The sequence below is a fragment of the Coregonus clupeaformis genome, unplaced genomic scaffold (assembly GCF_020615455.1).
Source record: "Coregonus clupeaformis isolate EN_2021a unplaced genomic scaffold, ASM2061545v1 scaf0064, whole genome shotgun sequence".
NCBI classification, from domain to species: domain Eukaryota; kingdom Metazoa; phylum Chordata; class Actinopteri; order Salmoniformes; family Salmonidae; genus Coregonus; species Coregonus clupeaformis.
Window position 1 is genome coordinate 617,501 of NW_025533519.1, and position 21,643 is coordinate 639,143.

At 46.0% G+C, this 21,643-nt stretch overlaps 1 protein-coding gene across 1 annotated transcript in view; it reads right to left on the reverse strand.

The window, feature by feature from the left end:
- LOC121556573 (oxysterol-binding protein-related protein 3) overlaps positions 1-21,643 on the reverse strand; it is a 164,500-nt gene that overhangs the window by 17,087 nt on the left and 125,770 nt on the right.

The following is a 21,643-nucleotide window of genomic DNA, read 5'->3' on the forward strand; positions in this document are numbered from 1 at the left end:
TCATCAGCACATTCTAATGGCCATCATCAGTAACACTTGAGCAGGATAACCACACACACACACACACGCGCGCACACGCACGCACGCACGCACGCACACACACACACACACACACACACGGACAGTAGTTAGTGAGTCAAAACACAGAAGGTCAACCCAAGAATGAGATTATGACAGTGCTTATGGTTATTAGAAAGTGCAAAGTGGAACCATAGAGTTGGATAGAGAACTTGGCCCAAAGCCTGTTTTAGCCCTCAAGGGTGCTGTCTGTGCTATCTCCATTCTCCAAAGATGAGCCGAGCGGAGATGAGCCCTCTAGTACATCTCTATGACATAAGGATAACTTTTTGTAGTGAGTTTGTGGCAAATGGACCATTCAGTAACCCTTCACTCTAACAACTGATCATTGCTGGTGAAATTCACATTAGATTTCCCACAGATATATGTGTGCAAATCTGGTCAAGACCTACAGGAAACGTATGATCTCTGTAATTGCAAACAAAGGTTTCTGTACCAAATATTAAGTTCTGCTTTTCTGATGTATCAAATACTTATGTCATGCAATAAAATGCAAATTAATTACTTAAAAATCATACAATGTGATTTTCTGGATTTTTGTTTTAGATTCCGTCTCTCACAGTTGAAGTGTACCTATGATAAAAATTACAGACCTCTACATGCTTTGTAAGTAGGAAAACCTGCAAAATCGGCAGTGTATCAAATGCTTGTTCTCCCCACTGTAGCTATAATTTCCTCTCCATTTGAGATGAATGGGCCTGATGACCTCAGTAATGTGAATTTGAATGGGAGAGTCAGAGGCAGTGCCCCAATGGCACACTATTCTCTATTTAGTGCACTATTTTTAACCAGGGCCCATAGGGAATAGGGTGCCATTTGAGAGGAAGCCAGAGTGGCTGGCTGAGAGGATGCTGTCTGGATCTGGATGTCGCCTCTGATAGGCCACACTGGGCCAAGGGAAAGAGCCTTCATCGTCATCGTCATCATCCTCTCCTCCACTCCACAAAGACCCAGATGGGATAGCTGTCTTCAGCTACCTGCTGCCTCTCCTCATCAACACAGATTAGAGCTGTCTTCAGCTACCTGCTGCCTCTCATCATCAACACAGATTAGAGCTGTCTTCAGCTACCTGCAGCCTCTCCTCATCAACACAGATTAGAGCTGTCTTCAGCTACCTGCTGTCTCGCCTCTTCAACACAGATTAGAGCTGTCTTCAGCTACCTACTGCCTCTCCTCTTCAACACAGATTAGAGCTGTCTTCAGCTACCTACTGCCTCTCCTATTCAACACAGATTAGAACTGTCTTCAGCTACCTGCTGCCTCTCCTCTTTAACAGAGATTAGAGCTGACTTCAGCTACCTGCTGCCTCTCCTCTTTAACACAGATTGGGGCTGTCTTCAGCTACCTGCTGTCTCTCCTCTTTAACACAGATTAGAGCTGTCTTCAGCTACCTGCTGTCTCTCCTCTTCAACACAGATTAGAGCTGTCTTCAGCTACCTACTGCCTCTCCTCTTCAACACAGATTAGAGCTGTCTTCAGCTACCTACTGCCTCTCCTATTCAACACAGATTAGAACTGTCTTCAGCTACCTGCTGCCTCTCCTCTTTAACAGAGATTAGAGCTGACTTCAGCTACCTGCTGCCTCTCCTCTTTAACACAGATTGGAGCTGTCTTCAGCTACCTGCTGTCTCTCCTCTTTAACACAGATTGGAGCTGTCTTCAGCTACCTGCTGTCTCTCCTCTTTAACACAGATTAGAGCTGTCTTCAGCTACCTGCTGCCTCTCCTCTTTAACACAGATTAGAGCTGTCTTCAGCTACCCAATGTTTCTCCTCTTTAACACAGATTTGAGCTGTCTTCAGCTACCTTCTGCCTCTCCTCTTCAACACAGATTAGAGCTGTCTTCAAATACCTGCTGTCTCTCCTCTTCAACACAGATTAGAGTTGTCTTCAGCTACCTGCTGCCTCTCCTCTTTAACACAGATTAGGGCTGTCTTTAGCTACATACTGCCCCTCCTCTTCAACACAGATTAGAGCTGTCTTCAGCTACATGCTGCCTCTCCTCTTTAACAGAGATTAGAGATGTCTTCACCTACCTGCTGTCTCTCTTCTTTAACACAGATTAGAGCTGTCCTCAGCTACCCAATGTTTCTCCTATTTAACACAGATTTGAGCTGTCTTCAGCTACCTTCTGCCTCTCCTCTTCAACACAGATTAGAGATGTCTTCAAATACCTGCTGTCTCTCCTTTTCAACACAGATTAGAGCTGTCTTCAGCTACCTACTGCCGCTCTTCTTCAACACAGATTAGAGCTGTCTTCAGCTACCTGCTGTCTCTCCTCTTCAACACAGATTAGAGCTGTCTTCAGTTACCTACTGCCGCTCTTCTTCAACACAGATTAGAGCTGTCTTCAGCTACCTGCTGTCTCTCTTCTTCAACACAGATTAGAGCTGTCTTCATCTGTCTGCTGCCTGTCCGCTATCTCTCCTTTTCAACACAGATTAGATCTGTCTTCAGCTACCTACTGCCGCTCTTCTTCAACACAGATTAGAGCTTCCTTCAGCTACCTGCTATCTCTCCTCTTCAACACAGATTACAGCTGTCTTCAGCTACCTACTGCCTCTCCTCTTCAACACAGATTAGAGCTGTCTTCACCTACCTTCTGCCTCTCCTCTTCAACACATATTAGAGCTGTCTTCAGCTGTCTGCTGTCTCTCCTCTTTAACACAGATTAGAGCTGTCCTCAGCTACCCAATGTTTCTCCTATTTAACACAGATTTGAGCTGTCTTCAGCTACCTTCTGCCTCTCCTCTTCAACACAGATTAGAGATGTCTTCAAATACCTGCTGTCTCTCCTTTTCAACACAGATTAGAGCTGTCTTCAGCTACCTACTGCCGCTCTTCTTCAACACAGATTAGAGCTGTCTTCAGCTACCTGCTGTCTCTCCTCTTCAACACAGATTAGAGCTGTCTTCAGTTACCTACTGCCGCTCTTCTTCAACACAGATTAGAGCTGTCTTCAGCTACCTGCTGTCTCTCTTCTTCAACACAGATTAGAGCTGTCTTCATCTGTCTGCTGCCTGTCCGCTATCTCTCCTTTTCAACACAGATTAGAGCTGTCTTCAGCTACCTACTGCCGCTCTTCTTCAACACAGATTAGAGCTTCCTTCAGCTACCTGCTATCTCTCCTCTTCAACACAGATCACAGCTGTCTTCAGCTACCTACTGCCTCTCCTCTTCAACACAGATTAGAGCTGTCTTCAGCTACCTACTGCCTCTCCTCTTCAACACAGATTAGAGCTGTCTTCAGCTATCTGCTTCCTGTCTGCTATCTCTCCTCTTCAACACAGATTACAGCTGTCTTCAGCTACCTACTGCCTCTCCTCTTCAACACAGATTAGAGCTGTCTTCAGCTACCTACTGCCTCTCCTCTTCAACACAGATTAGAGCTGTCTTCAGCTATCTGCTTCCTGTCTGCTGTCTCTCCTTTTCAACACAGATTAGAGCTGTTTTCAGCTACCTACTGCCGATCTTCTTCAACAAAGATTAGAGCTGTCTTCAGCTGTCTGCTGTTTCTCCTCTTCAACACAGATTAGAGCTGTCTTCAGCTACCTTCTGCCGCTCTTCTTCAACACAGATTAGAGCTGTCTTCAGCTGCCTACTGCCTCTCCGTTTCAACACAGATTAGAGCCGACTTCAGCTACCTGCTGCCTTTTCAACACAGATTAGAGCCGACTTCATCTACCTGCTGCCTCTCCTCTTTAACACAGATTAGAGCTGTCTTCAGCTACCTGCTGTCACTCCTCTTTAACACAGATTGGAGCTGTCTTCAGCTACCTGCTGCCTCTCCTCTTTAACACAGATTAGAGCTGTCTTCAGCTACCCAATGTTTCTCCTCTTTAACACATATTAGAGCTGTCTTCACCTACCTTCTGCCTCTCCTCTTCAACACATATTAGAGCTGTCTTCAGCTGTCTGCTGTCTCTCCTCTTCAACACAGATTAGAGCTGTCTTCAGTTACCTACTGCCGCTCTTCTTCAACACAGATTAGAGCTGTCTTCAGCTGCCTACTGCCTCTCCTTTTCAACACAGATTAGAGCTGTGTTCAGCTACCTGCTGCCTCTCCTCTTCAACACAGATTAGAGATGTCTTCAGCTACCTGCTGTCTCTCCTCTTCAACACAGATTAGAGTTGTCTTCAGCTACCTGCTGCCTCTCCTCTTTAACACAGATTAGGGCTGTCTTTAGCTACATACTGCCCCTCCTCTTCAACACAGATTAGAGCTGTCTTCAGCTACATGCTGCCTCTCCTCTTTAACAGAGATTAGAGATGTCTTCACCTACCTGCTGTCTCTCTTCTTTAACACAGATTAGAGCTGTCTTCAGCTACCCAATGTTTCTCCTCTTTAACACAGATTTGAGCTGTCTTCAGATGCCTTCTGCCTCTCCTCTTCAACACAGATTAGAGATGTCTTCAAATACCTGCTGTCTCTCCTTTTCAACACAGATTAGAACTGTCTTCAGCTACCTACTGCCGCTCTTCTTCAACACAGATTAGAGCTTTCTTCAGCTACCTGCTGTCTCTCCTTTTCAACACAGATTAGAGCTGTCTTCAGCTACCTACTGCCGCTCTTCTTCAACAAAGATTAGAGCTGTCTTCAGCTGTCTGCTGTTTCTCCTCTTCAACACAGATTAGAGCTGTCTTCAGCTACCTACTGCCGCTCTTCTTCAACACAGATTAGAGCTGTCTTCAGCTGTCTGCTGTCTCTCCTCTTCAACACAGATTAGAGCTGTCTTCAGCTACCTTCTGCCGCTCTTCTTCAACACAGATTAGAGCTGTCTTCAGCTGCCTACTGCCTCTCCGTTTCAACACAGATTAGAGCCGACTTCAGCTACCTGCTGCCTTTTCAACACAGATTAGAGCCGACTTCAGCTACCTGCTGCCTCTCCTCTTTAACACAGATTAGAGCTGTCTTCAGCTACCTGCTGTCACTCCGTTTCAACACAGATTAGAGCCGACTTCAGCTACCTGCTGCCTTTTCAACACAGATTAGAGCCGACTTCATCTACCTGCTGCCTCTCCTCTTTAACACAGATTAGAGCTGTCTTCAGCTACCTGCTGTCACTCCTCTTTAACACAGATTGGAGCTGTCTTCAGCTACCTGCTGCCTCTCCTCTTTAACACAGATTAGAGCTGTCTTCAGCTACCCAATGTTTCTCCTCTTTAACACATATTAGAGCTGTCTTCACCTACCTTCTGCCTCTCCTCTTCAACACATATTAGAGCTGTCTTCAGCTGTCTGCTGTCTCTCCTCTTCAACACAGATTAGAGCTGTCTTCAGTTACCTACTGCCGCTCTTCTTCAACACAGATTAGAGCTGTCTTCAGCTGCCTACTGCCTCTCCTTTTCAACACAGATTAGAGCTGTGTTCAGCTACCTGCTGCCTCTCCTCTTCAACACAGATTAGAGATGTCTTCAGCTACCTGCTGTCTCTCCTCTTCAACACAGATTAGAGTTGTCTTCAGCTACCTGCTGCCTCTCCTCTTTAACACAGATTAGGGCTGTCTTTAGCTACATACTGCCCCTCCTCTTCAACACAGATTAGAGCTGTCTTCAGCTACATGCTGCCTCTCCTCTTTAACAGAGATTAGAGATGTCTTCACCTACCTGCTGTCTCTCTTCTTTAACACAGATTAGAGCTGTCTTCAGCTACCCAATGTTTCTCCTCTTTAACACAGATTTGAGCTGTCTTCAGATGCCTTCTGCCTCTCCTCTTCAACACAGATTAGAGATGTCTTCAAATACCTGCTGTCTCTCCTTTTCAACACAGATTAGAACTGTCTTCAGCTACCTACTGCCGCTCTTCTTCAACACAGATTAGAGCTTTCTTCAGCTACCTGCTGTCTCTCCTTTTCAACACAGATTAGAGCTGTCTTCAGCTACCTACTGCCGCTCTTCTTCAACAAAGATTAGAGCTGTCTTCAGCTGTCTGCTGTTTCTCCTCTTCAACACAGATTAGAGCTGTCTTCAGCTACCTACTGCCGCTCTTCTTCAACACAGATTAGAGCTGTCTTCAGCTGTCTGCTGTCTCTCCTCTTCAACACAGATTAGAGCTGTCTTCAGCTACCTTCTGCCGCTCTTCTTCAACACAGATTAGAGCTGTCTTCAGCTGCCTACTGCCTCTCCGTTTCAACACAGATTAGAGCCGACTTCAGCTACCTGCTGCCTTTTCAACACAGATTAGAGCCGACTTCAGCTACCTGCTGCCTCTCCTCTTTAACACAGATTAGAGCTGTCTTCAGCTACCTGCTGTCACTCCTCTTTAACACAGATTGGAGCTGTCTTCAGCTACCGGCTGCCTCTCCTCTTTAACACAGATTAGAGCTGTCTTCAGCTACCCAATGTTTCTCCTCTTTAACACATATTAGAGCTGTCTTCACCTACCTTCTGCCTCTCCTCTTCAACACAGATTAGAGCTGTCTTCAGTTACCTACTGCCGCTCTTCTTCAACACAGATTAGAGCTGTCTTCAGCTGCCTACTGCCTCTCCTTTTCAACACAGATTAGAGCTGTCTTCAGCTACCTGCTGCCTCTCCTCTTCAACACAGATTAGAGATGTCTTCAGCTACCTGCTGTCTCTCCTCTTCAACACAGATTAGAGTTGTCTTCAGCTACCTGCTGCCTCTCCTCTTTAACACAGATTAGGGCTGTCTTTAGCTACATACTGCCCCTCCTCTTCAACACAGATTAGAGCTGTCTTCAGCTACATGCTGCCTCTCCTCTTTAACAGAGATTAGAGATGTCTTCACCTACCTGCTGTCTCTCTTCTTTAACACAGATTAGAGCTGTCTTCAGCTACCCAATGTTTCTCCTCTTTAACACAGATTTGAGCTGTCTTCAGATACCTTCTGCCTCTCCTCTTCAACACAGATTAGAGATGTCTTCAAATACCTGCTGTCTCTCCTTTTCAACACAGATTAGAGCTGTCTTCAGCTACCTACTGCCGCTCTTCTTCAACACAGATTAGAGCTTTCTTCAGCTACCTGCTGTCTCTCCTCTTCAACACAGATTAGAGTTGTCTTCAGTTACCTACTGCCGCTCTTCTTCAACACAGATTAGAGCTGTCTTCAGCTGCCTACTGCCTCTCATTTTCAACACAGATTAGAGCTGTCTTCAGCTACCTGCTGCCTCTCCTCTTCAACACAGATTAGAGATGTCTTCAGCTACCTGCTGTCTCTCCTCTTCAACACAGATTAGAGCTGTCTTCAGCTACCTGCTGTCTCTCTTCTTCAACACAGATTAGAGCTGTCTTCATCTGTCTGCTGCCTGTCTGCTATCTCTCCTTTTCAACACAGATTAGAGCTGTCTTCAGCTACCTACTGCCGCTCTTCTTCAACACAGATTAGAGCTTCCTTCAGCTACCTGCTATCTCTCCTCTTCAACACAGATTACAGCTGTCTTCAGCTATCTACTGCCTCTCCTCTTCAACACAGATTAAAGCTGTCTTCAGCTACCTACTGCCTCTCCTCTTCAACACAGATTAGAGCTGTCTTCAGCTATCTGCTTCCTGTCTGCTGTCTCTCCTTTTCAACACAGATTAGAGCTGTCTTCAGCTACCTACTGCCGCTCTTCTTCAACAAAGATTAGAGCTGTCTTCAGCTGTCTGCTGTTTCTCCTCTTCAACACAGATTAGAGCTGTCTTCAGCTACCTACTGCCGCTCTTCTTCAACACAGATTAGAGCTGTCTTCAGCTGTCTGCTGTCTCTCCTCTTCAACACAGATTAGAGCTGTCTTCAGCTACCTTCTGCCGCTCTTCTTCAACACAGATTAGAGCTGTCTTCAGCTGCCTACTGCCTCTCCGTTTCAACACAGATTAGAGCCAACTTCAGCTACCTGCTGCCTTTTCAACACAGATTAGAGCCGACTTCAGCTACCTGCTGCCTCTCCTCTTTAACACAGATTAGAGCTGTCTTCAGCTACCTGCTGTCACTCCTCTTTAACACAGATTGGAGCTGTCTTCAGCTACCTGCTGCCTCTCCTCTTTAACACAGATTAGAGCTGTCTTCAGCTACCCAATGTTTCTCCTCTTTAACACATATTAGAGCTGTCTTCACCTACCTTCTGCCTCTCCTCTTCAACACAGATTAGAGCTGTCTTCAAATACCTGCTGTCTCTCCTCTTCAACACAGCTTAGAGTTGTCTTCAGCTACCTGCTGCCTCTCATCTTTAACACAGATTAGAACTGTTTTCAGCTACCTGATGTCTCTCCTCTTTAACACAGATTAGAGCTTCCTTCAGCTACCTGCTATCTCTCCTTTTCAACACAGATTAGAGCTGTCTTCAGCTACCTACTGCCGCTCTTCTTCAACACAGATTAGAGCTGTCTTCAGCTGTCTGCTGTTTCTCCTCTTCAACACAGATTAGAGCTGTCTTCAGCTACCTGCTGTCTCTCTCTTCAACACAGATTAGAGCTGTCTTCATCTGTCTGCTGCCTGTCTGCTATCTCTCCTTTTCAACACAGATTAGAGCTGTCTTCAGCTACCTACTGCCGCTCTTCTTCAACACAGATTAGAGCTTCCTTCAGCTACCTGCTATCTCTCCTCTTCAACACAGATTAGAGCTGTCCTCAGCTACCCAATGTTTCTCCTATTTAACACAGATTTGAGCTGTCTTCAGCTACCTTCTGCCTCTCCTCTTCAACACAGATTAGAGATGTCTTCAAATACCTGCTGTCTCTCCTTTTCAACACAGATTAGAACTGTCTTCAGCTACCTGCTGCCTCTCCTCTTTAACAGAGATTAGAGCTGACTTCAGCTACCTGCTGCCTCTCCTATTCAACACAGATTAGAACTGTCTTCAGCTACCTGCTGCCTCTCCTCTTTAACAGAGATTAGAGCTGACTTCAGCTACCTGCTGCCTCTCCTCTTTAACACAGATTGGAGCTGTCTTCAGCTACCTGCTGTCTCTCCTCTTTAACACAGATTGGAGCTGTCTTCAGCTACCTGCTGTCTCTCCTCTTTAACACAGATTAGAGCTGTCTTCAGCTACCTGCTGCCTCTCCTCTTTAACACAGATTAGAGCTGTCTTCAGCTACCCAATGTTTCTCCTCTTTAACACAGATTTGAGCTGTCTTCAGCTACCTTCTGCCTCTCCTCTTCAACACAGATTAGAGCTGTCTTCAAATACCTGCTGTCTCTCCTCTTCAACACAGATTAGAGTTGTCTTCAGCTACCTGCTGCCTCTCCTCTTTAACACAGATTAGGGCTGTCTTTAGCTACATACTGCCCCTCCTCTTCAACACAGATTAGAGCTGTCTTCAGCTACATGCTGCCTCTCCTCTTTAACAGAGATTAGAGATGTCTTCACCTACCTGCTGTCTCTCTTCTTTAACACAGATTAGAGCTGTCCTCAGCTACCCAATGTTTCTCCTATTTAACACAGATTTGAGCTGTCTTCAGCTACCTTCTGCCTCTCCTCTTCAACACAGATTAGAGATGTCTTCAAATACCTGCTGTCTCTCCTTTTCAACACAGATTAGAGCTGTCTTCAGCTACCTACTGCCGCTCTTCTTCAACACAGATTAGAGCTGTCTTCAGCTACCTGCTGTCTCTCCTCTTCAACACAGATTAGAGCTGTCTTCAGTTACCTACTGCCGCTCTTCTTCAACACAGATTAGAGCTGTCTTCAGCTACCTGCTGTCTCTCTTCTTCAACACAGATTAGAGCTGTCTTCATCTGTCTGCTGCCTGTCCGCTATCTCTCCTTTTCAACACAGATTAGAGCTGTCTTCAGCTACCTACTGCCGCTCTTCTTCAACACAGATTAGAGCTGTCTTCAGCTACCTGCTGTCTCTCCTCTTCAACACAGATTAGAGCTGTCTTCAGTTACCTACTGCCGCTCTTCTTCAACACAGATTAGAGCTGTCTTCAGCTACCTGCTGTCTCTCTTCTTCAACACAGATTAGAGCTGTCTTCATCTGTCTGCTGCCTGTCCGCTATCTCTCCTTTTCAACACAGATTAGAGCTGTCTTCAGCTGTCTGCTGTCTCTCCTCTTCAACACAGATTAGAGCTGTCTTCAGCTACCTTCTGCCGCTCTTCTTCAACACAGATTAGAGCTGTCTTCAGCTGCCTACTGCCTCTCCGTTTCAACACAGATTAGAGCCGACTTCAGCTACCTGCTGCCTTTTCAACACAGATTAGAGCCGACTTCATCTACCTGCTGCCTCTCCTCTTTAACACAGATTAGAGCTGTCTTCAGCTACCTGCTGTCACTCCTCTTTAACACAGATTGGAGCTGTCTTCAGCTACCTGCTGCCTCTCCTCTTTAACACAGATTAGAGCTGTCTTCAGCTACCCAATGTTTCTCCTCTTTAACACATATTAGAGCTGTCTTCACCTACCTTCTGCCTCTCCTCTTCAACACATATTAGAGCTGTCTTCAGCTGTCTGCTGTCTCTCCTCTTTAACACAGATTAGAGCTGTCCTCAGCTACCCAATGTTTCTCCTATTTAACACAGATTTGAGCTGTCTTCAGCTACCTTCTGCCTCTCCTCTTCAACACAGATTAGAGATGTCTTCAAATACCTGCTGTCTCTCCTTTTCAACACAGATTAGAGCTGTCTTCAGCTACCTACTGCCGCTCTTCTTCAACACAGATTAGAGCTGTCTTCAGCTACCTGCTGTCTCTCCTCTTCAACACAGATTAGAGCTGTCTTCAGTTACCTACTGCCGCTCTTCTTCAACACAGATTAGAGCTGTCTTCAGCTACCTGCTGTCTCTCTTCTTCAACACAGATTAGAGCTGTCTTCATCTGTCTGCTGCCTGTCCGCTATCTCTCCTTTTCAACACAGATTAGAGCTGTCTTCAGCTACCTACTGCCGCTCTTCTTCAACACAGATTAGAGCTTCCTTCAGCTACCTGCTATCTCTCCTCTTCAACACAGATTACAGCTGTCTTCAGCTACCTACTGCCTCTCCTCTTCAACACAGATTAGAGCTGTCTTCAGCTACCTACTGCCTCTCCTCTTCAACACAGATTAGAGCTGTCTTCAGCTATCTGCTTCCTGTCTGCTGTCTCTCCTTTTCAACACAGATTAGAGCTGTCTTCAGCTACCTACTGCCGATCTTCTTCAACAAAGATTAGAGCTATCTTCAGCTGTCTGCTGTTTCTCCTCTTCAACACAGATTAGAGCTGTCTTCAGCTACCTACTGCCGCTCTTCTTCAACACAGATTAGAGCTGTCTTCAGCTGTCTGCTGTCTCTCCTCTTCAACACAGATTAGAGCTGTCTTCAGCTACCTTCTGCCGCTCTTCTTCAACACAGATTAGAGCTGTCTTCAGCTGCCTACTGCCTCTCCGTTTCAACACAGATTAGAGCCGACTTCAGCTACCTGCTGCCTTTTTCAACACAGATTAGAGCCGACTTCATCTACCTGCTGCCTCTCCTCTTTAACACAGATTAGAGCTGTCTTCAGCTACCTGCTGTCACTCCTCTTTAACACAGATTGGAGCTGTCTTCAGCTACCTGCTGCCTCTCCTCTTTAACACAGATTAGAGCTGTCTTCAGCTACCCAATGTTTCTCCTCTTTAACACATATTAGAGCTGTCTTCACCTACCTTCTGCCTCTCCTCTTCAACACATATTAGAGCTGTCTTCAGCTGTCTGCTGTCTCTCCTCTTCAACACAGATTAGAGCTGTCTTCAGTTACTTACTGCCGCTCTTCTTCAACACAGATTAGAGCTGTCTTCAGCTGCCTACTGCCTCTCCTTTTCAACACAGATTAGAGCTGTGTTCAGCTACCTGCTGCCTCTCCTCTTCAACACAGATTAGAGATGTCTTCAGCTACCTGCTGTCTCTCCTCTTCAACACAGATTAGAGTTGTCTTCAGCTACCTGCTGCCTCTCCTCTTTAACACAGATTAGGGCTGTCTTTAGCTACATACTGCCCCTCCTCTTCAACACAGATTAGAGCTGTCTTCAGCTACATGCTGCCTCTCCTCTTTAACAGAGATTAGAGATGTCTTCACCTACCTGCTGTCTCTCTTCTTTAACACAGATTAGAGCTGTCTTCAGCTACCCAATGTTTCTCCTCTTTAACACAGATTTGAGCTGTCTTCAGATGCCTTCTGCCTCTCCTCTTCAACACAGATTAGAGATGTCTTCAAATACCTGCTGTCTCTCCTTTTCAACACAGATTAGAACTGTCTTCAGCTACCTACTGCCGCTCTTCTTCAACAAAGATTAGAGCTGTCTTCAGCTGTCTGCTGTTTCTCCTCTTCAACACAGATTAGAGCTGTCTTCAGCTACCTACTGCCGCTCTTCTTCAACACAGATTAGAGCTTCCTTCAGCTACCTGCTATCTCTCCTCTTCAACACAGATTACAGCTGTCTTCAGCTACCTACTGCCTCTCCTCTTCAACACAGATTAGAGCTGTCTTCAGCTACCTATTGCCTCTCCTCTTCAACACAGATTAGAGCTGTCTTCAGCTATCTGCTTCCTGTCTGCTGTCTCTCCTTTTCAACACAGATTAGAGCTGTCTTCAGCTACCTACTGCCGATCTTCTTCAACAAAGATTAGAGCTATCTTCAGCTGTCTGCTGTTTCTCCTCTTCAACACAGATTAGAGCTGTCTTCAGCTACCTACTGCCGCTCTTCTTCAACACAGATTAGAGCTGTCTTCAGCTGTCTGCTGTCTCTCCTCTTCAACACAGATTAGAGCTGTCTTCAGCTACCTTCTGCCGCTCTTCTTCAACACAGATTAGAGCTGTCTTCAGCTGCCTACTGCCTCTCCGTTTCAACACAGATTAGAGCCGACTTCAGCTACCTGCTGCCTTTTCAACACAGATTAGAGCCGACTTCATCTACCTGCTGCCTCTCCTCTTTAACACAGATTAGAGCTGTCTTCAGCTACCTGCTGTCACTCCTCTTTAACACAGATTGGAGCTGTCTTCAGCTACCTGCTGCCTCTCCTCTTTAACACAGATTAGAGCTGTCTTCAGCTACCCAATGTTTCTCCTCTTTAACACATATTAGAGCTGTCTTCACCTACCTTCTGCCTCTCCTCTTCAACACATATTAGAGCTGTCTTCAGCTGTCTGCTGTCTCTCCTCTTCAACACAGATTAGAGCTGTCTTCAGTTACTTACTGCCGCTCTTCTTCAACACAGATTAGAGCTGTCTTCAGCTGCCTACTGCCTCTCCTTTTCAACACAGATTAGAGCTGTGTTCAGCTACCTGCTGCCTCTCCTCTTCAACACAGATTAGAGATGTCTTCAGCTACCTGCTGTCTCTCCTCTTCAACACAGATTAGAGTTGTCTTCAGCTACCTGCTGCCTCTCCTCTTTAACACAGATTAGGGCTGTCTTTAGCTACATACTGCCCCTCCTCTTCAACACAGATTAGAGCTGTCTTCAGCTACATGCTGCCTCTCCTCTTTAACAGAGATTAGAGATGTCTTCACCTACCTGCTGTCTCTCTTCTTTAACACAGATTAGAGCTGTCTTCAGCTACCCAATGTTTCTCCTCTTTAACACAGATTTGAGCTGTCTTCAGATGCCTTCTGCCTCTCCTCTTCAACACAGATTAGAGATGTCTTCAAATACCTGCTGTCTCTCCTTTTCAACACAGATTAGAACTGTCTTCAGCTACCTACTGCCGCTCTTCTTCAACAAAGATTAGAGCTGTCTTCAGCTGTCTGCTGTTTCTCCTCTTCAACACAGATTAGAGCTGTCTTCAGCTACCTACTGCCGCTCTTCTTCAACACAGATTAGAGCTGTCTTCAGCTGTCTGCTGTCTCTCCTCTTCAACACAGATTAGAGCTGTCTTCAGCTACCTTCTGCCGCTCTTCTTCAACACAGATTAGAGCTGTCTTCAGCTGCCTACTGCCTCTCCGTTTCAACACAGATTAGAGCCGACTTCAGCTACCTGCTGCCTTTTCAACACAGATTAGAGCCGACTTCAGCTACCTGCTGCCTCTCCTCTTTAACACAGATTAGAGCTGTCTTCAGCTACCTGCTGTCACTCCTCTTTAACACAGATTGGAGCTGTCTTCAGCTACCCGGCTGCCTCTCCTCTTTAACACAGATTAGAGCTGTCTTCAGCTACCCAATGTTTTCTCCTCTTTAACACATATTAGAGCTGTCTTCACCTACCTTCTGCCTCTCCTCTTCAACACAGATTAGAGCTGTCTTCAGTTACCTACTGCCGCTCTTCTTCAACACAGATTAGAGCTGTCTTCAGCTGCCTACTGCCTCTCCTTTTCAACACAGATTAGAGCTGTCTTCAGCTACCTGCTGCCTCTCCTCTTCAACACAGATTAGAGATGTCTTCAGCTACCTGCTGTCTCTCCTCTTCAACACAGATTAGAGTTGTCTTCAGCTACCTGCTGCCTCTCCTCTTTAACACAGATTAGGGCTGTCTTTAGCTACATACTGCCCCTCCTCTTCAACACAGATTAGAGCTGTCTTCAGCTACATGCTGCCTCTCCTCTTTAACAGAGATTAGAGATGTCTTCACCTACCTGCTGTCTCTCTTCTTTAACACAGATTAGAGCTGTCTTCAGCTACCCAATGTTTCTCCTCTTTAACACAGATTTGAGCTGTCTTCAGATACCTTCTGCCTCTCCTCTTCAACACAGATTAGAGATGTCTTCAAATACCTGCTGTCTCTCCTTTTCAACACAGATTAGAGCTGTCTTCAGCTACCTACTGCGGCTCTTCTTCAACACAGATTAGAGCTTTCTTCAGCTACCTGCTGTCTCTCCTCTTCAACACAGATTAGAGTTGTCTTCAGTTACCTACTGCCGCTCTTCTTCAACACAGATTAGAGCTGTCTTCAGCTGCCTACTGCCTCTCATTTTCAACACAGATTAGAGCTGTCTTCAGCTACCTGCTGCCTCTCCTCTTCAACACAGATTAGAGATGTCTTCAGCTACCTGCTGTCTCTCCTCTTCAACACAGATTAGAGCTGTCTTCAGCTACCTGCTGTCTCTCTTCTTCAACACAGATTAGAGCTGTCTTCATCTGTCTGCTGCCTGTCTGCTATCTCTCCTTTTCAACACAGATTAGAGCTGTCTTCAGCTACCTACTGCCGCTCTTCTTCAACACAGATTAGAGCTTCCTTCAGCTACCTGCTATCTCTCCTCTTCAACACAGATTACAGCTGTCTTCAGCTATCTACTGCCTCTCCTCTTCAACACAGATTAAAGCTGTCTTCAGCTACCTACTGCCTCTCCTCTTCAACACAGATTAGAGCTGTCTTCAGCTATCTGCTTCCTGTCTGCTGTCTCTCCTTTTCAACACAGATTAGAGCTGTCTTCAGCTACCTACTGCCGCTCTTCTTCAACAAAGATTAGAGCTGTCTTCAGCTGTCTGCTGTTTCTCCTCTTCAACACAGATTAGAGCTGTCTTCAGCTACCTACTGCCGCTCTTCTTCAACACAGATTAGAGCTGTCTTCAGCTGTCTGCTGTCTCTCCTCTTCAACACAGATTAGAGCTGTCTTCAGCTACCTTCTGCCGCTCTTCTTCAACACAGATTAGAGCTGTCTTCAGCTGCCTACTGCCTCTCCGTTTCAACACAGATTAGAGCCAACTTCAGCTACCTGCTGCCTTTTCAACACAGATTAGAGCCGACTTCAGCTACCTGCTGCCTCTCCTCTTTAACACAGATTAGAGCTGTCTTCAGCTACCTGCTGTCACTCCTCTTTAACACAGATTGGAGCTGTCTTCAGCTACCTGCTGCCTCTCCTCTTTAACACAGATTAGAGCTGTCTTCAGCTACCCGATGTTTCTCCTCTTTAACACAGATTAGAGCTGTCTTCACCTACCTTCTGCCTCTCCTCTTCAACACAGATTAGAGCTGTCTTCAAATACCTGCTGTCTCTCCTCTTCAATACAGATTAGAGTTCTCTTCAGCTACCTGCTGCCTCTCATCTTTAACACAGATTAGAACTGTTTTCAGCTACCTGATGTCTCTCCTCTTTAACACAGATTAGAGCTTCCTTCAGCTACCTGCTATCTCTCCTTTTCAACACAGATTAGAGCTGTCTTCAGCTACCTACTGCCGCTCTTCTTCAACACAGATTAGAGCTGTCTTCAGCTGTCTGCTGTTTCTCCTCTTCAACACAGATTAGAGCTGTCTTCAGCTACCTGCTGTCTCTCTTCTTCAACACAGATTAGAGCTGTCTTCATCTGTCTGCTGCCTGTCTGCTATCTCTCCTTTTCAACACAGATTAGAGCTGTCTTCAGCTACCTACTGCCGCTCTTCTTCAACACAGATTAGAGCTTCCTTCAGCTACCTGCTATCTCTCCTCTTCAACACAGATTACAGCTGTCTTCAGCTACCTACTGCCTCTCCTCTTCAACACAGATTAGAGCTGTCTTCAGCTACCTACTGCCTCTCCTCTTCAACACAGATTAGAGCTGTCTTCAGCTATCTGCTTCCTGTCTGCTGTCTCTCCTTTTCAACACAGATTAGAGCTGTCTTCAGCTACCTACTGCCGCTCTTCTTCAACAAAGATTAGAGCTGTCTTCAGCTGTCTGCTGTTTCTCCTCTTCAACACAGATTAGAGCTGTCTTCAGCTACCTACTGCCGCTCTTCTTCAACACAGATTAGAGCTGTCTTCAGCTGTCTGCTGTCTCTCCTCTTCAACACAGATTAGAGCTGTCTTCAGCTACCTTCTGCCGCTCTTCTTCAACACAGATTAGAGCTGTCTTCAGCTGCCTACTGCCTCTCCGTTTCAACACAGATTAGAGCCGACTTCAGCTACCTGCTGCCTTTTTCAACACAGATTAGAGCCGACTTCAGCTACCTGCTGCCTCTCCTCTTTAACACAGATTAGAGCTGTCTTCAGCTACCTGCTGTCACTCCTCTTTAACACAGATTGGAGCTGTCTTCAGCTACCTGCTGCCTCTCCTCTTTAACACAGATTAGAGCTGTCTTCAGCTACCCAATGTTTCTCCTCTTTAACACATATTAGAGCTGTCTTCACCTACCTTCTGCCTCTCCTCTTCAACACAGATTAGAGCTGTCTTCAAATACCTGCTGTCTCTCCTCTTCAACACAGCTTAGAGTTGTCTTCAGCTACCTGCTGCCTCTCATCTTTAACACAGATTAGAACTGTTTTCAGCTACCTGATGTCTCTCCTCTTTAACACAGATTAGAGCTTCCTTCAGCTACCTGCTATCTCTCCTTTTCAACACAGATTAGAGCTGTCTTCAGCTACCTACTGCCGCTCTTCTTCAACACAGATTAGAGCTGTCTTCAGCTGTCTGCTGTTTCTCCTCTTCAACACAGATTAGAGCTGTCTTCAGCTACCTACTGCCGCTCTTCTTCAACACAGATTAGAGCTGTCTTCAGCTACCTGCTGCCTCTCCTCTTCAACACAGATTAGAGCTGTCTTCAGCTACCTACTGCCACTCTTCTTCAACACAGATTAGAGCTGTCTTCAGCTGCCTACTGCCTCTCCTTTTCAACACAGATTAGAGCCGTCTTCAGCTACCTGCTGCCTCTCCTCTTTAACAAAGATTAGAGCTGTGTTCAGCTACCTGCTGTCACTCCTCTTTAACACAGATTGGAGCTGTCTTCAGCTACCTGCTGCCTCTCCTCTTTAACACAGATTAGAGCTGTCTTCAGCTACTCGATTTTTCTCCTCTTTAACACATATTAGAGCTGTCTTCACCTACCTTCTGCCTCTCCTCTTCAACACAGATTAGAGTTGTCTTGAGCTACCTGCTGCCTCTCCTCTTTAACACAGATTAGAGCTGTCTTCAGCTACCTGCTGTCTCTCCTCTTCAACACAGATTAGAGCTGTCTTCAGCTACCTGCTGCCTCTCCTCTTCAACACAGATTAGAGCTGTCTTCAGCTGTCTGCTTCCTGTCTGCTGTCTCTCCTTTTCAACAAAGATTAGGGCTGTCTTTAGCTACGTACTGCCGCTCTTCTTCAACAAAGATTAGAGCTGTCTGCTGCCTGTCTGCTATCTCTCATTTTCAACACAGATTAGAGCTGTCTTCAGCTACCTACTGCAAGCTCTTCCTCAACACAGATTAGAGCTGTCTTCAGCTGTCTGCTGTCTCTCCTCTTCAATACAGATTAGAGCTGTCTTCAGCTACCTACTGCCGCTCTTCTTCAACACAGATTAGAGCTGTCTTCAGCTACCTACTGCCGCTCTTCTTCAACACAGATTAGAGCTGTCTTCAGCTGCCTACTGCCTCTCCTTTTCAACACAGATTAGAGCCGACTTCAGCTACCTGCTGCCTCTCCTCTTCAACACAGATTAGAACTGTCTTCAGCTGTCTGCTTCCTGTCTGCTGTCTCTCCTTTTCAACACAGATTAGGGCTGTCTTTAGCTACGTACTGCCGCTCTTCTTCAACAAAGATTAGAGCTGTCTTCAGCTGTCTGCTGTCTCTCCTCTTCAACACAGATTAGAGCTGTTTTCAGCTACATACTGCCCCTCCTCTTCAACACAGATTAGAGCTGTCTTCAGCTGCCTACTGCCTCTCCTTTCAACACAGATTAGAGCCGACTTCAGCTACCTGCTGCCTCTCCTCTTTAACAAAGATTAGAGCTGTGTTCAGCTACCTGCTGTCACTCCTCTTTAACACAGATTGGAGCTGTCTTCAGCTACCTGCTGCCTCTCCTCTTTAACACAGATTAGAGCTGTCTTCAGCTACCCGATGTTTCTCCTCTTTAACACATATTAGAGATGTCTTCACCTACCTTCTGCCTCTCCTCTTCAACACAGTTTAGAGCTGTCTTCAAATACCTGCTGTCTCTCCTCTTCAACAAAGATTATAGTTGTCTTCAGCTACCTGCTGCCTCTCCTCTTTAACACAGATTAGAACTGTCTTCAGCTACCTGATGTCTCTCCTCTTTAACACAGATTAGAGCTTCCTTCAGCTACCTGCTATCTCTCCTCTTCAACACAGATTACAGCTGTCTTCAGCTACCTACTGTCTCTCTTCTTCAACACAGATTAGAGCTGTCTTCAGCTTTCTGCTGCCTCTCTGCTATCTCTCCTTTTCAACACAGATTAGAGCTGTCTTCAGCTACCTACTGCCGCTCTTCTTCAACACAGATTAGAGCTGTCTTCAGCTGTCTGCTGTCTCTCCTCTTCAACACAGATTAGAGCTGTCTTCAGCTACCTACTGCCTCTCCTCTTCAACACAGATTAGAGCTGTCTTCAGCTACCTACTGCCTCTCCTCTTCAACACAGATTAGAGCTGTCTTCAAATACCTGCTGTCTCTCCTCTTCAACACAGATTATAGTTGTCTTCAGCTACCTGCTGCCTCCCCTCTTTAACACAGATTAGAACTGTCTACAGCTACCTGATGTCTCTCCTCTTTAACACAGATTAGAGCTTCCTTCAGCTACCTGCTATCTCTCCTTTTCAACACAGATTAGAGCTGTCTTCAGCTACCTACTGCCGCTCTTCTTCAACACAGATTAGAGCTGTCTTCAGCTGTCTGCTGTTTCTCCTCTTCAACACAGATTAGAGCTGTCTTCAGCTACCTACAACCACTCTTCTTCAACACAGATTAGAGCTGTCTTCAGCTGTCTGCTGTCTCTCCTCTTCAACACAGATTAGAGCTGTCTTCAGCTACCTACTGCTGCTCTTCTTCAACACAGATTAGAGCTGTCTTCAGATACCCGATGTTTCTCCTCTTTAACACATATTAGAGATGTCTTCACCTACCTTCTGCCTCTCCTCTTCAACACAGTTTAGAGCTGTCTTCAAATACCTGCTGTCTCTCCTCTTCAACACAGATTATAGTTGTCTTCAGCTACCAGCTGCCTCTCCTCTTTAACACAGATTAGAACTGTCTTCAGCTACCTGATGTCTCTCCTCTTTAACACAGATTATAGCTTCCTTCAGCTACCTGCTATCTCTCCTCTTCAACACAGATTAGAGCTGTCTTCAGCTACCTACTGCCTCTCCTCTTCAACACAGATTAGAGCTGTCTTCAGCTACCTGCTGTCTCTCTTCTTCAACACAGATTAGAGCTGTCTTCAGCTGTCTGCTGCCTGTCTGCTATCTCTCCTTTTCAACACAGATTAGAGCTGTCTTCAGCTACCTGCTGCCTCTCCTCTTTAACACAGATTAGAACTGTCTTCAGCTACCTGATGTCTCTCCTCTTTAACACAGATTAGAGCTTCCTTCAGCTACCTGCTATCTCTCCTCTTCAACACAGATTACAGCTATCTTCAGCTACCTACTGCCTCTCCTCTTCAACACAGATTAGAGCTGTCTTCAGCTACCTGCTGTCTCTCTTCTTCAACACAGATTAGAGCTGTCTTCAGCTGTCTGCTGCCTGTCTGCTATCTCTCCTTTTCAACACAGATTAGAGCTGTCTTCAGCTACCTACTGCCACTCTTCTTCAACACAGATTAGAGCTGTCTTCAGCTGTCTGCTGTCTCTCCTCTTCAACACAGATTAGAGCTGTCTTCAGCTACCTACTGCCTCTCCTCTTTAACACAGATTGGAGCTGTCTTCAGCTACCTGCTGCCTCTCCTCTTTAACACAGATTAGAGCTGTCTTCAGCTACTCGATTTTTCTCCTCTTTAACACATATTAGAGCTGTCTTCACCTACCTTCTGCCTCTCCTCTTCAACACAGATTAGAGTTGTCTTCAGCTACCTGCTGCCTCTCCTCTTTAACACAGATTAGAGCTGTCTTCAGCTACCTGCTGTCTCTCCTCTTCAACACAGATTAGAGCTGTCTTCAGCTACCTGCTGCCTCTCCTCTTCAACACAGATTAGAGCTGTCTTCAGCTGTCTGCTTCCTGTCTGCTGTCTCTCCTTTTCAACAAAGATTAGGGCTGTCTTTAGCTACGTACTGCCGCTCTTCTTCAACAAAGATTAGAGCTGTCTGCTGCCTGTCTGCTATCTCTCATTTTCAACACAGATTAGAGCTGTCTTCAGCTACCTACTGCCGCTCTTCCTCAACACAGATTAGAGCTGTCTTCAGCTGTCTGCTGTCTCTCCTCTTCAACACAGATTAGAGCTGTCTTCAGCTACCTACTGCCGCTCTTCTTCAACACAGATTAGAGCTGTCTTCAGCTACCTACTGCCGCTCTCCTTCAACACAGATTAGAGCTGTCTTCAGCTGCCTACTGCCTCTCCTTTTCAACACAGATTAGAGCCGACTTCAGCTACCTGCTGCCTCTCCTCTTCAACACAGATTAGAGCTGTCTTCAGCTGTCTGCTTCCTGTCTGCTGTCTCTCCTTTTCAACACAGATTAGGGCTGTCTTTAGCTACGTACTGCCGCTCTTCTTCAACAAAGATTAGAGCTGTCTTCAGCTGTCTGCTGTCTCTCCTCTTCAACACAGATTAGAGCTGTCTTCAGCTACATACTGCCCCTCCTCTTCAACACAGATTAGAGCTGTCTTCAGCTGCCTACTGCCTCTCCTTTTCAACACAGATTAGAGCCGACTTCAGCTACCTGCTGCCTCTCCTCTTTAACAAAGATTAGAGCTGTCTTCAGCTACCTGCTGTCACTCCTCTTTAACACAGATTGGAGCTGTCTTCAGCTACCTGCTGCCTCTCCTCTTTAACACAGATTAGAGCTGTCTTCAGCTACCCGATGTTTCTCCTCTTTAACACATATTAGAGCTGTCTTCACCTACCTTCTGC